The 14,472-nt window shown below is 43.2% G+C and overlaps 1 non-coding gene and 1 pseudogene across 2 annotated transcripts; one reads left to right on the top strand and one right to left on the bottom strand.

The window, feature by feature from the left end:
• Nucleotides 1–10,926: 10,926 nt before the first annotated feature.
• On the top strand, nt 10,927–11,067 carry LOC116528732. The gene has a single exon (XR_004259165.1). It is a non-coding gene; the product is annotated as a U4 spliceosomal RNA (small nuclear RNA).
• Nucleotides 11,068–11,601: 534 nt separating this feature from the next.
• On the bottom strand, nt 11,602–12,684 carry LOC116528495 (annotated as a pseudogene). The gene has a single exon (XR_004259066.1). The product of XR_004259066.1 is annotated as a transgelin pseudogene (transcript).
• Between the last annotated feature and the right edge of the window lie 1,788 nt (nt 12,685–14,472).

Here is a 14,472-nt window from a genome sequence, read left to right on the forward strand (position 1 = left end):
CGGCTCACCGCAACCTCCGCCTCCCGGGTTCAGGCAATTCTCCTGCCCCAGCCTCCTGAGTCGCTGGGATTACAGGCACGCGCCACCATGCCCAGCTCATTTTTTGTAGTTTTAGTAGAGACGGGGTTTCACCATGTTGACCAGGATGGTCTCGATCTCTTGACCTCGTGATCCACCCGCCTCGGCCTCCCAAAGTGCTGGGATTACAGGCTTGAGCCACCGCGCCCGGCCATTTTGTATATCTTTTTTCTTAATGAATTTTACATCATACATATGTTATCCCTTTTCTTTTTCTTTATTTTTTTTTTTTTTCTTTGAGACAGAGTCTCACCCTGTCACCCAGGCTGGAGTGCAGTGACACAATCTCAGCTCACTACAGCCTCCGCCTCCTGGGTTCAAGCCATTCTCGTGCTTCAGCCTCCCAGGTAGCTGAGGTTACAAGTGAGCACCACCACACACGGCTAATTTTAATAGTCAGGGTTTCACCATGTTGGCCAGCCTGGTCTTGAACTCCTGATGTCAAGTGATCCGCCTGCCTTGGCCTCCTAAAGTGCTGGGATTACAGGCCGGAGCCACTGTGCCTGGCCCATGTTACCCATTTTTAAAAAGTAATAACCAAACAAAAATAAATAAATAAATAATAACCTGGGCCGGGGAAGCGGGGAGCCAATTCCTGCATTGTACCCAAGACTTGCTAAGTTGAAATCTCTCACATGAAGCCTGGAGACATGCATTTTTAACGAGCTTCTTTATTCTTCTGCAAGCTGGTATTGAGAAGCACTGTCCTTGGCCTTTCCTTTTTAAACATTTCTTTCTTCTTTTATTTCCTCTGAGCTTCCTACCATCACCACTACCATCTCTTCTCCTCCCCTCATGTCCTCATCCATGGTAGATCTCACAGTTTTCCAGTTATTGAACTGGAAACAGTCATCCTTTGTTTTCTTTTTTTCCTTTTGAGGTGTTGTTCTTGCCTAAGAAAATGGCTTCACCTATGCTCTCTACCCCACCACCTAAACCCTACTGGGTTTGTTAACCTTGGTCCTTCAGGTACCACCAGCTTTCCCTTTCTACTGGCACTTTCCTCCAGCCCACAAACAGGCGCTCGTATCCTCAGGGCTACTTCCTCCTCTCCCTCGCAGCCAACTTTCTTAAAACCGTGCGCTTCACCTGCCTTGACCTTCACTCTCATCACTCCCTGTGCCCAGGTCATCAATGATTTCCTAGTTGCCAAATCCAGCAGGCATTTTTCAGTCTCCGGCTTATTTAATCTCTTTGCTTCCAGGTCACTGCTCCCTCTTCCTGGCGTCCTCCTCTCTAATTACCCTAGACTTGAGTCTCGTTTATGGAATCTTCATCTTCCTTCTACTTCTCAGAGTTGTCAGAAGATAAATAAGGGGAAAAAAATCCCATCATCCACTTCAGGATTCTTTTTGATCCAGAAGATGCTGCAACAGCCTCCCAACCTGAATTATGTAGTGGCCCTCAGCCTGTGGAATGACTAGGAAATGGAAACAAATTCCTTATGAGGGGTGATTAGAAATACGACGCCTCAAAAATATTTGTGAAAATCATTGTCTGAAGAAGAGAAAAATGAGCTCTGCTTTAATCATGACAGCTGTATTCTAAATTTGCTTTTTGGGTTTTGTTTCAAATCCCTCAGTCCCGATAGCCTCAAAATTACTAGGAATTCTTAAACTTCCTAATCTCTAATTTATGTAGAGGTTTTATAAACATTTATTTATTTATCTATCCATTCTTTCTTCGGACATGCATTTTGAAAACCTGACAACTTATTGAGAGTTTGCTTGGGCCAGCCTCTCTACCATTTTTCATCCAATTGGTCCTTCGTATTTAGTTTTTCATCCTAAAAGTAACACATTCATGGTGTTTTTATCCGAGAAAATATAGGAAAGAGAGAGAAAGCTTAGCTAATAGGCCCACTACCCAATCTCCACCAGTGTTAATGTGTAATAACATTTGCCCTGGTCTCTCCAGCCCTTCTCCCCTCTGCTGCTGTGCTCTATTCTAATGGGAGTTCAGAGCCTGATTTGGAAAGTTTTTATATCAACACATGCCATGTGCTTTGGCAGTTTGCTAAGTCTGAGAAACTTCAGAGACATTTTTTCCTTCTGACTTACCCATGTGTTTCACTTAGATTCTTGGAAACATTCTCTGTGCTACATGGCTACTAGCCTGCAGCTTCAAGTAACAGAAAATTCTATTCAAACTCACATCGACAATAAGGAAAACGATTGCTTCATACAACTGGAAGTCCAGGAGGCAGGCAGGCTTCACAGGAAGCTAAATTTAGCGGCTCTGGATCTCTCTCTCTGCAGTGCCCTGTGATGACCTCTTATGTGTGTTGGCTTCGGCCTTAGGGGGCTTCCCTCATGGAGGCAAAATGGCTATAGTCATTACAGATTTCACATGGAGATGCCATCAATTAGAAGTTCACCTAAGAGCAAGGAAATTTCCCTCCCAGGAACTTCCAGTATATGTTTGGTTACCTGACTATTCTTCTTCTTCTTTTTTTTTTTTTTTTTTTAAAGACAAAGTCTCGTTCTGTCATCCAGGCTGGAGTGCAGTGATGTGATCTCGGCTCACCGCAACCTCTGCTTCCCAGGTTCAAGCAATTCTCCAACCTCAGCCTCCCGATAGCTGGGATTACAGGAGCCCACCACCACGCCTGGCTAATTTTTGTATTTTTAGTAGAGACAGGGTTTCACCATGTCAGCCAGGCTGCTCTCGAACTCCTGACCTCATGATCCGCCTGCCTTGGCCTCCCAAAGTGCTAGGATTACAGGTGTGAGCCACTACTCCCAGTGCCTATTCTTGGGTCAACCCCTGTCCTCAGGCCACTACCATACACTGACTCTTTCTGGCCTGGGTTCCTTAACCAATTACTGCGCGGCGGAATGGAATTACCCTTAGACTAGTCAGTCCCAGATGTGAACTGAGGTGTAGGGGATATGCTGGGAGGGATAAATGCCTACATAAAACTGGATTGTGTTAGGAATCAGAGAGGAGGAATAGATACTGAGTGTCTGTTTCAGAACACCCTTATCAACAACGCATGTTGTCAGATTTTTGGATCTTTGGTAATTTGATAATTGAAAAATGATGTCTCAGTGTAGCTTTAATTTGAATTTCTCTGTTGTGAGTGAGGCTGAGCTATTTGCATGTGCTTAGGAGCCACGTGTACTTCTTCTCCTCAGGTCCTGCCTGTTCATATTCTTTGCCCATTTTTCTTTTTTAAAATTTTAACTCTTATTTTGGATTCAGGGGGTACATGTGCAGGTTTGTTGCAAGAATATATTGCCTGTTACTGCAGTTTGGTGTATGATTGAGCCTGTCACCCAGGTAGTGAGCATATACCCAGCAGACAGTTTTTCAACCCTTGTCCCCCTTCTCCCTTCCTCGCCTTGTAGTCCCCGGTGTCTATCATTCTCGTCTTTATGCTCATATGTACCCAACGTTTAGCTCCCACCTATAAGTGAGAACATGTGGTATTTGGTTTTCTGTTTCTGTCTTAGTTGGCAGCTGTATCCATGTTCCTTAAAAGGTCATGATTTCATTCTTTTTTATGGCTATGTAGTATTCCATGGTGTATACATAGCACATTTTCTTTATCTAGTCACTGTTGGTGTCTTTCCCCGTTTTTCTATTGCATTGTTGGTCTTTTGCTTTCTGATTTGCAGGAGCTCATTATATGCTAGGGAAATTAGTCTTTGGTCTGTAATAGAGCTGGACATATTTTAGCAGCTTGTCTTTTTTTGACTATGTTTGGGGCTTTTACTATGCTGAAAATTTTGATGTTGAAAGATTCAAAGTATTAATCTTTTCTTTTATAATTCTGGATTTAATTTCATCATTAGAAATGCCTTTTCCACTTTAAGGTGAATAACCCTCTTTTAGTTTTTTCTAATACGATAATGGTATCATTTTAGGAATTTAAATATTACTATCCATTTGGAATTTATCCAGGTCAGGTATAAGGAATAAATTCAACTTTGGTATTTTTCTCATTTGATTGACTTTCATTTTATACTGTTCCATGATGATGGCTGCTTCTTGTTTTGTGACACTCACGTTTTGCCAATATTCTCTACAGTTGTTTTAAACATCTAAGTTTTCATTGACTTTAATTACAAAACAGTAACTCACAAAGTTTCTGTAAGTTATTGCAGGTCATGATATATTTTAGAGGTTTGGGAAGGGATAGGGTAAAAATGTCTTGAAATAATATAAAGAATATGCTTGTTGCATTTTAATAATCATTGCTATTTGGAAATGTACTTACTCAGGTCCTTTACTCACTATAAAAATCATTAAAAACAATAAAGTATGGTTCAGTGATTTAAGTAACTTAAAATTGGCACATTAAAAGTTCTACTTATCAACTTAGGCCCTTTTTAGATTCATCATCTAAAAAGGGATGATGAATCTTTTATACTCTCCTATAGAGGAGTGTGGGAGGTAGTGTGTTCTTGGTTGCACTCTAAGACTCTGCTGAGCCCCAAAGTCTTTTGTTGTTGTTGGAGACAGAGTCCTGCTCTTTCAGTCAAGCTGGAGTGAATGGTGCAATCTCAGCTCACTGCAACCTCCACCTCCCAGGTTCAAGAGATTCTCCTGGCTCAGCCTCCCAAGTAGCTGGGATTACAGACATGCATCACCATGCCTGGCTAATTTTTGTATTTTTAATAGAGGTGGGGTTTCACCATGTTAGCCAGGCTAGTCTCAAACTTCTGGCCTCAAGTGATCCACCCGTGTCAGCCTCCCAAAGTGCTGGAATTGCAGGCATGAGCCATCATACCTGGGAAGCCCCAAAGTCTTAATCAAGAAGCAGCCCACCATGGGGAATAAAGCCCCCTTTATGACCGTACAGGATAGGGGAGCCCACCAGCAAAGACAAACAGAAACAACTTTCTGTTCCTTAAGCTGTGAATTTTGGCAGTGGGACTGGCCAAAACCAAACACTCATGAATACTCAACTGCCTTTCACTGCAAGAAGAATGCAATATGCATTGTGATTCTCTAGTGGATAGAAACTAACGTCTATCCACAACAACAGAATGTCATAGTCACTGCTGAGTAGAAATCTTTTGACAAGTACAAATAGACTTCGGCTGTAGCACTGTCACATTGCATTATATTTATTTGTTTACTTTTCTGTCTTTCCCAGGAGCCTGGGATTTCCTTAAGGGCAGGAGCTCTTTGTCTTCTTTGAACCCCTATAGCTTAGTACACTCACCCCTGTCTGTTGGAATGTGCTCATTGCATGCTCTTTCTCTATGTGGGCAGTCTGCCTTCACATCCCACTCTTTAGTACTCGCTGTTGAGCAGCTATCATGTTTTAGCCACTGAATGAAGGCACTTCATATGCACTGCCTTTTAAAAATTCTCACAGTAGTTCTCTGGGGCAGGTACTTCTATTTTCCCCATTGTAATAGTGAGGGAACTAAGGGACAACAGATTGGTCAAGTAACTTACCCAAGGTCATGTGGATAACAGGTGATGGAGCCAAGACTCAAACCCCAAGTGGTCTCACTCCAGTGCCTGCTGTTCACAACAGCTATACTACATTGTTTCTCTCCAGTGTGTTGGGAAGAAAATAAATCCTATGTAAAACAAATACTTACATTTTGCCTTCTAGAAGAGTGGCATAATTTATCTCCTGGGTTGTTTCTGTGATTGCTGTTGTTTGTTAGAAAAAATGCTTTGATGTTCCTATTTCAGTAATCCCACTCCCACTCCACCCAGGGCAGGGGAAGAGAGTGAAACAAAGAAGGCTAAATTAGTTTGTATGAGAAAGATATAGGAATTTGTGGGGTTTTAGCTGGCTACTCAGAGAGACAGCCTAAGGATCTGGAAAAAAAAAAAAAAGACTGAGACATGAGAGGGTGGAGAACTCTGGCCAACCATGGGCCAGCTAAATCCTACACAAGTTCAAGGGCAGCATGAAATTTCCTTTCGTGAGGAAGACTTGAGGAATTCAAAAACAACCCTGACCTATCAGCAATGGTTTGCAATCCACAATAAGCGTACGTAAGAGGGATTTTTCAGGGAGGAAGAAAGAAAAAATCACACCCAAAGTGAAACAGAATCGTCCTGGGAGTCAGGGGGAGGGCAGCAGAGGCAGGGGCTGAAAGCAGCAGTTTGGAACAGGCAGTAGCAGTGAATCAAGCAGAGTCTCTCAGCCTACAACTAAAACAAAGTCACCCATAAACCTACAGGAAATATCTTAAGTAACTTTCCACCATGGGCTGGGGGACTTGAACAAAACTGTCTCCCAGGCTGGGCACGGTGGCTCATGCCTGTAACCCAGAACTTTCAGAGGTTGAGGCCCATGGATCACCTGAGGTCAGGAGTTCGAGACCAGCCTGGCTAACCAACATGGTGAAACCCCATCTCTACTAAAAATACAAAAACTAGCTGGCCGTGGTGATGTGTGCCTGTAATTCCAGCTACTGGGGAGGCAGAGACAGGATAATTGCTTGAACCCAGGAGGCGGAGGTTGCAATGAGCCAAGATCACGCTGCTGCACGCCAGCCTGGGTGACAGAGTGAGACTCCATCTCAAAACAACAACAACAACAACAACAAACAAACAAACAAAAAAACTGTCTCCCAAAATCTGAGGACATGGCAATATCCGCTTATAGTAACGCTGCTTTTTTCCTTCTATAATTGAACCCCATTGCAGTTTGCTCAGCTGCATCAGATAACAATTTCTACCAACGTACTTATCATTTTAGTGTCAGTGTAGATTAGGCCTTCATTCACCTCAGCCCTGTTAACATTTTGGGGTGAATAATTCTTTACCGCAGGGATAAAGGCTGAGCATTGCAGGATGTTTACCAGCAACAGCATCTCTGGCCTCTACACACTAGATGCCAATAGCTTTAACTAAATCGGGAAAACCAAGAAGGTCTCCGGATGTTGCTGAGTATCTCCTGAAAGATAAAAATCTCTTCTCCCTGCCAATGAGAACCTGTTATATAGATGTAGATCTTCATTTAGTGCACACTCATATCCTGTGTTCTTGCATCAAAACATGCCTTTTTTAACCTTAAAGAAAAGAAACAGCACAACATCACAAGTTTGCATAAAAATGGCTCCCACCAGTCTGGCCAATATGGTAAAACCCTGTCTTTACTAAAAGTCCAAAAATTAGCTGGGCGTGGTGGTTGGTGCCTGTAATCCCAGCTACTCAGGAGGCTGAGGCAGGAGAATTGCTTGAACCCGGGAAGCGGAGGTTGCAGTGAGCCGAGATCGCATCACTGTGCTCCAAGCCTGGGTGATAAGAGCGAGACTCCATCTCAAAAAAAAAAAAAAAAAAAAAAAAAAAAACATTTCAAGCGTTTCTATTATCACACTAGGTTGTCCAACCTCTGAATTTCTGGGGAGTGTCCAGTAGTGATGCTTCAGCAAATTCCCAGTTTTTCAAAAATGTTTACATTGTATTTGTGTTGTAAGAATGTTACAGTTTTCTATTGCTTGTATCTACAGACATTGTAGTAGTATGGCCATTAACAGAACACTGCAGTTTTGACCTTATATAAAAATAAGAATTGAGAGTTGGTTATACAAGCTTTCCCTATAAGCAACAGTCCATTAGAAGTTTCATTATAAGCAAAGGGTATGTGTTAGGGATGTGTACCCAGCTTTGAGGCATAGCAGGGTTGAAAGGTAGTATGTGTACTACCACAGTCAGATCACGAAGGCTGCACGATGAGCCACAGTCCTCCACTGATGTCTTTCAGAGATATTAAAAATGGATGATATTCACACAAGCAGGCACACAGTCATAGGAGAATTCAGATTCAAACTACGGTGAAACCTGGTGTTTTCCAGCGAAGAAAGCAAGGCAATAACTTACAATCATGACAACTATTATCTTCACCAGCCATGGTCTGTTAGTACTATTGCACAGATATAACTGACGTGTGTGATTCCCCAGATAGCTTATTGCAATTTGACCTATTCTTCCTGCTCAAAAAATCCACTTCAGGCTGGGGGCAGTGACTCATGCCTCTTATCCCAGCACTTTGGAAGGTCGAGGCAGGTGGATTACCTGAGGTCAGGAGTTCGAGACAAACCTGGCCAACATGGCAAAACCCTGTCTCTACTAAAAATACAAAAATTAGCCTGGCATGGTGGTGGCTGCCTGTAATCCTAGCTACTAGTGGGGCTGAGGCAAGAGGATCGCTTGAACCTGAAAGTCAGAGGTTGCAGTGAGCCAAAATCAAGCCACTGCACTCCAGCCTGGGCAACAGAGTGAAAATCTGTCTCAAAAAAAAACAATAAAAGCACTTCAAAACAAGAAAATGAGAGACTCTGATTTATGATTCTAAATTATCACTGTCAAATATAATGCTTTTGTTAATGATGAATTCTTGTGTGAAACATCTCACAACTGATTGCCATACAGTGAAATAGAACCTGTTTACTGGGAAGGGTATAGGATTGGGATACAGAGAGACTATGTTCATTTCTGGATTGTAACTCACTGCCTGTTGCTTAAGAAAGCAAGTCTATTTCCTCATCTGTGGAGTGCATAAAATAACCCCTTTGTCTCAGCCTTACTGAGAGAATTAAATGAGATTTGAAACAGTATGCTGTAAATTGCCAGACAAGTGTCAATCATTGTCATTGTCTCCAACAACGGCCAGTTCCTTGCATGGGCCACCATGTCTGTAGCATAGCCCTATCGAGTGTCTGGATTTTTCCTGCTATAAGCCCACAGAAGAGCCTCCTCAGTGATGCAATGCATATGTTATTTTCTTGAGGTTAAAAATAATTTCTCTAAATTGAGGTGAGTTGATACACTTTTCCAACCCAAATATCAGGTCTACTTCAGCAGCTGGTAAAGGAAAGAAATTATCCTTGCTCCTATTTCTCTCGGCTCCCGCAGAGTAAGACAGTGGCTAAAAACCAAGATTCTCTGAGACTATTTCCTTTCTTAGCATTATCCTGGTGTCCTGGGATCTGACATTAACCATTAGAAATTTCTTAAGCAGCAACAGACTGGGAAAAGCAACTGCCAGTACCTAAGGAATACATTAAAACTCTTAAAAAGAAAAGAAAAGAAAAAGTCACAAAGATAGATGAATATACTGAGCTGACTCATACCCTTCAATATAGGGTAGTCATCTTGATGGTGACATTCATCCTGACTAATAGGTGCTAAACAGGTGACCTATTCTATCGGCGATGGCATCCAGAGCCATTAAAACATAATGTATATCATTACCTCATATACGAGAGGAAAGTTGACTAAGTTTCCAAGATCCCAAGGGTTTTAATTAATAGGAAAATTTGATTCAATAGTAGTCATTAAAAAAATGGAAGGAAACAAGGGGAGGGAGTGATAAGAGTGGGAAGCATTAGACAGGAAGCTTGTAGAAAATGCCCTGAAGGCTTGAAGGTGGCACTATTATAAGTCAGGGCCAGATTAGCTAGGGGACTGGCACAGACAGCCATAGAGAAAGAGGCTGGGAGCTACCAACACAACCATTCTAATAATGTTCTTCTCTTATCAAGCAAACTCCACTTCCTTTCCTTATCGTCCACTGTTTTTTGTTTTTTGTTTTTTTTTTTTTGAGACAGAGTTTTGCTTTTCTTGCCCAGAGTGGAGAGGAATGGTAAGGTCTCGGCTCGCGGCAAACCCTACCTCCTGGGTTCAAGTGATTCTCCTGTCTCAGCCTCCTGAGTAGGTGGGATTACAGGCATATGCCACCACAACTGGCTAATTTTGTATATTTAGTAGAGATGGGGTTTCTCCATGTTGGTCAGGCTGATCTCAAACTCCCGACCTCAGGTGATCCACCCACCTCGGCTTCCCAAAGTGCTGGGATTACAGGGGTGAGCCACCACCCAGCCTCTATTGCCTACTTTCTAAGTGCTCACTAGTGGCTCCATTACCCTTGCAGAAATGAGAGGCTCAACTATTCCTGTTTGGGTAGAAATGATGAGAAAAATACCTCAGGATATTTCTTACTCTCCTCTCTCCACCCCTATGAACATTTCCCACCCCCAGGGCCCCAGCTCTGCTTTTCTTCACTTAAAAAAGCTTCAGGCCAGGTTGGTTGCAGTGGCTAACGCCTGTAATCCCAACACTTTGAGAGGTTCAGGTGGGCAGAACCCTTGGGCCCAGGAGTTGGAGACCAGCCTGGGCAACATGGCACAACCCTGTCTCTACAAAAAAGACAAAAAATTAACTGGGCATGGTGGTGTGCATCTGCCGTCTCAGATAGTCAGGAGGCTGAGGTGGGAGGATCAACCGATCTCTTGATATCAAGGCTGCAGTGAGCCGTGATCACACCACTGCACTAGTTTGGGTGATGAAGTGAAACCCTGTCTCAAAAATTTAAAAAAAAACCGAAAACTTCAAATCATCCCTCTTCTGTGAAGCCCTCCTTGACGTCTCCAGCACATACTAATTTTTCTTTTCCTTAGTACCTACAACTTGTGCATAACACAGTAAATGGACACAGTAGACATATTTCTGTCTCACGTGTGCCGACCTTTTCTTTCCAAAGAGATTATAAACACCTTGAGGATGGGAACCACATTTTACACTTCTTGAAATCACCTGCCAAATGCTGTGATTTGGTGATTAGCCCGGCTGGGACCAACTTAGGCCCTAGAGTATCTCTATAGTCTGGGAGAATGTAAACAGCTTTGGAGGTACTAAAAATGCAAAAATGCAAAGCAAGGTATGAGTTTCTCAATGTGATAGCATCAAATCAGCCTTGCTATTGGGCCTACACAAACCTTTTCTCTGATTCTAGTAGCCAGCCTTATTCCTGCACATCAAGTCCCTAACAGCCTGTCCCAAGGTCTCTTTTCAGTGACCTTGTTGATACTCCATTTCCTCCAGATTGTGCTCTTTCTCTTGCTAATCCTTTAAAAAAAACCCCAAATCAGCTTTGTGTAGTGGCAGTATCACAGCCAATGAGGTTTACCCAAGGTGCAATTATTGTTAATTGAGAGCTTTTCCCAATACCCCACGATGACAGCTTGAAATATAGTCGGCATTGGCAATTTTCCGCAGTCTCTACAGGGACTGAATTAAAACAAAAAGAAAAAATAAAATAAAAATCCAAATCTTGCCTCTGAACCTCGAGCTCTGAGGTACAGTCCCTGCCACCCACTATCCTGAGCAGCCCAGTTGGATTTCATGGCTGCCCAGACCTCTGCAGTGTGTGGGTTGTGCTCCACCCAGATGCAGTTAATCTCACACCCTCCCTGGCACTGGTTGGCCAGTCTGCTTCTTTGTTCTGCCTCTTTCTGCCAAGATCTTCTGGAAACGCCTGCCTTGCTCCTGGGCTCCTGGCTGGTCTCTGCATCCTTTCCATTTTGCCATCAACTGAGCCATCATTCTGAGATTTAAGAAAAAATTTCCTCAATATTAAAGACACAGCAGACAAATACATGTGCAAATACCCATACTCACATGTTCCTTTATCACCGAGAAAATTTTACTGCCTTCCTAAATTTATATTCTCTCTTTTCAGGCATTTAGCATTGTCTCTAGGTCTTCCAATGTTATGCTTGGAATTTTCTTTTCTTTTGAGAAAAGATTGATGCATTTTTTTTTCTTTTTTGAGTTTCAACCTCCAAAAATATTCCAGGAAAATATAGGGGGAGGCTGGGCTGGTTCTTCTCCAACAGGCTTTTGCTGCCAAGGAGGACAGTGGACTTGACCCACATCCAGGCTACCCCCAGCCGGCTTCTCCCCTCCTTTGCTCAGGGGTGAGACAGTAGGGGTGGCGGGGGCAGCTGGGAGGGAGGGGCCAGGGCAGTGATGCTTTGGGATAAGAAGTTGAGCTGGGGGAAGGGGAAGGAGCTGCCCATGTACAGTTACCATTGCTCAGTGACAGAGCCTTAAAGCTTGGCAAGGGCTGAAGGTACCACACCGGTGTGGGTGAGGCAGGCTAAACGGGATGGCCGCAGCCAAGGAGCTGGGGGAGAGCAGGGCTTGGGGCTGGCCCTCTCCCCCCTAACTGATGATCTGCCAAGGTTGTCTGTAGCCTGTCATCCCGGCCTGGCAGGCCCCTCTGTTGCTGCCCATCTGAAGGCCAATGGCAGGTGTTCCCTCCTGCAGCTGGCTCTCTGTGAATTCTCTCTTATGCTCCTGCACTTTCTTCATAAGCCAGTTGGGATCTCCACAGTAGTGTCCATCATTCTTGGTCACTGCCAAGCTGCCCAAAGTCTTCAGGGTCCTCTGCACTGCTGCCATGTCTTTGCCTTCGAAGAGGTCAACAGTCTGGAACATGTTAGTCTTGGTGATCCCATAGTTCTCAGCTGCCTTCAGGAACTCGGCCACCTGCTCCATCTGCTTGAAGACTCCAGAGGGCAGGTTCTCAGGCACCTTCACAGACTTGGAGCCATCAGAGCACAGGCTATTCACCAGCTTGCTCAGAATCACGCCGTTCTTTAGCCAGACCTGGAAGCACAGGCGCCCACAGTCTGGGCGGCCCACATCAGGAGCACACTGCACTATGATCCACTCCACCAGCTGCTCCTCCAGCTCCTTGTCATACTTATTCTCTATTTTGGACTGCACTTTGCGGCTCATGCCATAGGAAGGACCCTTGCTGGCCATGTCTGGGGAGAGAGGGCTTCCTTGGGGCTTGCAGGAAGGAGTGAAGACTTGTGCCTGGGCTTGGACAGACAGGACGGGGCTGTCTTTAAATAAAAGAATTTTCTTTATTTTAAATAAAGGGGAATTTTCTTTGAATAAAAGTGGCTCTTAGAGGTCATTTACTCCAACCTTCTTATTTTACTCCCAGTCTCTACTACCCTATGCATCTATTTGGAAGCTAATGGTGCAGGATTTTTGCTAATGATGCCTTTATCAAGAAATTCTCTTTGTCTGTTAGTAAATTACCACGATCCTAGAAGATTTTATAGAAAGTCCCAGCTTACATTACAAAGGATCCTCATCAGGTATGAGCAAAAAAAAAAAAAAAAAAAAGAAAGAAAGAAGTCTCAACTTAGTAATCAGTTACCATCAAAATACATTTTTCTATTATTAAGGTAAGACAATTTCCTTCTCAGCCCCAGAAGGGAGGCAAACGAGCGTACACACACACACACACACACACACACACACACACACACACACTCTTTCTCTCTCTCACAATGTGATCAGCCAGATCTCTGTCTGGAACAATCAAAATACCTCCCAGCTGGAATGACAGCATCATTTTATTGACGCTGAAATAGGAGGGTGTTAAAGCAAGTCTCAGCAGGCATCGCAGAAGTGCACTGCTTTTATGATTTATATTTCAAAAATGGTGCCATGAGACCAAAAATGCAAAGCAGAGCTTATTATGTGCTAGCAAAAATGGAGTGAAGGGCAGTCACCTCAGTTGTACCTTTTAAGCTCTAAAGGAAGCAACACCACTACCAATTTTTCCTCCTCACCCTGAGGTTGCAATAGACAATTGGATTTTCCTACAGCCATCACTTCATTGTTCTCTATACTGTGAGTGGGCTAAGAAAATGACGTTATTTCCTGTGTGACGATCTTGCTAGAGCTTTGGAGGTACTAAGGAGAACTTCAAAGAAACAGAATCACTAGGACAGTCATCCTTCAGCCCTGGTTGGGGGTGGAGTGGGGAGGGATTGCTTCCAGGACCCCAGGATACCAAAATCTGGGAGATGCTCAAGTCCCTGATATAAAATGGTGTAGTACTTGCATATAACCTATGCACATTCTGCCATACTTTAAATCATCTTTAGATTATTTATGATACTAATACAATGTAAATGCTATGTAAATATTTGTTACACTGTATTACTTTTATTATTTTTATTGTGTTTTTTCGAGTGTTTTCATTTTTATTTTTTTATTTTATTTTTTAAAAATATATATTTAAACATTTCTAATTAATTCTTTTTATTTTTTTTTAAAGATGGGGTTTCACCATGTTGGTCTGGCTGGTCTTGAACTCCCAACCTCAGGTGATCCACTTGCCTTGGTCTCCAAAGTGCTTGGATTACAGGCGTGAGCCACCACACCTGGCCTTTTGGGTGTTTTTGATCCTCAGTTGGCTGAGTCTGTGAATGCAGAACCTGCGGATATAGAGGGTCAACTTTATTGTCCTCCCTAGCTCCACCTCTTTATGAGGGGCTGTTGTTGCCTCCTGCAATAGACTAAATGTCTGTCCTCCCAAACTTATATATCGAAACCTAATTCTCTACATTAATGTATTTGGAGATGGGACTTTGGGAGGTGATGAGATGTAGCCCTCATGTATGGAATTAGTGCCCTTATAAAAGAGATCTCAGAGAGGTCCTTTGACCCTTCTGCCACATGAAGACAGCCATCTATGAACCAGGAAATGCTCTCACCGGACACAAAATCAGCTGGCACCTTGGTTTTGGACTTCCCAGCCACCTGAACTGTGAGAAATACATTTATGTGGTTTATAAGCAATTCAGTGTATGTTATTCTGTTATG

The sequence above is a fragment of the Sapajus apella genome, unplaced genomic scaffold, assembly GCF_009761245.1.
Source record: "Sapajus apella isolate SASKATOON/1434 unplaced genomic scaffold, GSC_monkey_1.0 scaffold59, whole genome shotgun sequence".
NCBI classification, from domain to species: domain Eukaryota; kingdom Metazoa; phylum Chordata; class Mammalia; order Primates; family Cebidae; genus Sapajus; species Sapajus apella.